Source organism: Poecilia formosa, unplaced genomic scaffold, assembly GCF_000485575.1.
Source record: "Poecilia formosa unplaced genomic scaffold, Poecilia_formosa-5.1.2 Scaffold367, whole genome shotgun sequence".
Classification (NCBI taxonomy): Eukaryota; Metazoa; Chordata; class Actinopteri; order Cyprinodontiformes; family Poeciliidae; genus Poecilia; species Poecilia formosa.
In genome coordinates, this window is record NW_006800306.1 from 420379 (window position 1) to 422380 (window position 2002).

Genomic DNA, 2002 nt, shown 5'->3' on the forward strand with positions numbered 1-2002 from the left:
TGCCTGTAAAAGAAACGAGCAGAAAGCAGGAAAGTGAATTAGAAAGGAATGATCTACACTTGATCTCTTATGATGTTAAAAGTTTTAATTAAAATCCCTGTTCAAGTAAAAAACAAGACATTACAATCCCTTCCTTCCTGGTGTAAATCCTTTTTAAAATTTGTTTAATAAAAAAATGTGGTAACTTTTGCCTGTTTTTGATTTAGCAGCTTGTCTCTGAAAAACAGGCAGCAACAGAGGAGAGAGAAACGGTGAAGCTGTGATCAGCTTCTGTCTGAGCTGCAGTTTGTCCAAATTACACATTAACTTGGTGTAATGTGAATTTCACTTTTTGTTTAGAGTTAAAAATAAAACAAAGTTCAGGCGTGGGAATTTGTTTACATTTTTTGACTCCATTATCTGAATCCAGAATGTTTCACATTTAAAAAAATAAAGTGCCAGAATGTAACTATATTATATGTACGCCACAATAATCAGCTGACCTGAGTGTTTATAATTATGTTTGGGTCAGCATTGAACTTCTATGAAACCAAATTAAATATCTGGTTTATTTGAGCCCATCAGAACCAGAACCTTGAGGTGATCACAGCCCGTCCACAGTAACGAGGAGCAGAACCAAACCGCACATTAACAGGTTAGAGTGCGATTTCCCAGTGGAAAACACCCAAAGTTACTCCAAGACGCAAGTAGATAAGACCCAGCAGAACCAGAAAAAAGGGTCACATACTGGAAACCTGCCCATGGTTAGCTTAATGCTTCCCAATAGGTACTGGTTCTTGTCAAGTGTTACCACCAAAGAGACCCAGATGAAACCATGAAAGCCATATTAATTAAAAAGTCATATCATGTAAATGTGTGTGAAGGTTTGTACTTCTAAATGGAGGAACGTAGGTTTCTGTAAAAGAAACACAAACAGAAAGCAGGGACAGAAAGTTAGTTAAAATGATCAGCACCTGATCACTTATATTGACTAATAAAACCTGATCAGTGCTGATCAAGTTTTATTAGTTGAAGTCACTGTTTATCTAAAATGTCAGATATAATCAATACCTAGCTGCCACTTAGAGAAAATACATCATAATGACACCATAAGGACACCTATAGATACCAGTATAACTTTACTGACACCCTTTTGTGCTTCTTCATAAAATCTTTGAATCACCTGTAAGTATCCTGTAATTGGCCTACAATTACCNCCATCTGATGTCGATCTCTGTTATTCTAGCTTCACTGTCCTTAGATCTGTGTTTACTGGATCACTAAAGCACCACGCCTAGTTTATGCCAACAGGCCTGGTTTTGAACCTCATTGTGAAGATGCATTTAACTAAAGGAAAAGATTAAATAAAAGAGCCCAGAAAAATATTGTAAGGATCTTAAAAACCTCCTTACAGGTATCCTGTCAGCGCGATGTCCCTGTAGGTAGTTAAGGAAGGAAGCACGCTGTGTGTACGCTCCTAGTTTCCAACATCTTTCACAGAGGTATTCTGAGAGTATGTCACACGTGAACTACAGATAAAGTGTGAACATCTCTTGGTTTGCTGTATGTGCCGAAAGTAACAAACTATAAAGAAGGAATTAAAACAACAAGTGATGGAAACTCCTTGTTACCTCATGATATAAAGAGTAGAAATCATCGTACTCCATCTGTAACAGAAATATTAAAGTTAGAGTATTTTTACCAATCATTCTTTATATGTAAAATACTGATAAATCAGAAAGATCCAAAGATGCTGAGCATGTTGCTGGGACATTAATGTCTCCATGGCCTGAGGAATGAGTGGATTATAGGATTTACTTTCTGATAAACCATGAAGATTGATCCATCAGTAGCTGCGTTTCCATTGACCATAATATTATGCAGGCTGGAATTACAATAAAAATCATTGCTCAATGTCACTTCCCTTGATTTCATGTGTGGTGTTTGACCTCTGACCTGCATCGTCCACAGTGGGACCTTATATAAACAGGTATCTTTCCAAATCAAGTCCAAGCAACTGAAT

At 37.0% G+C, this 2002-nt stretch overlaps 1 protein-coding gene across 3 annotated transcripts in view; it reads right to left on the reverse strand.

The window, feature by feature from the left end:
• LOC103153908 (poly [ADP-ribose] polymerase 4-like) overlaps positions 1 to 2002 on the reverse strand; it is a 46804-nt gene that overhangs the window by 23885 nt on the left and 20917 nt on the right. The window lies entirely within an intron of this gene.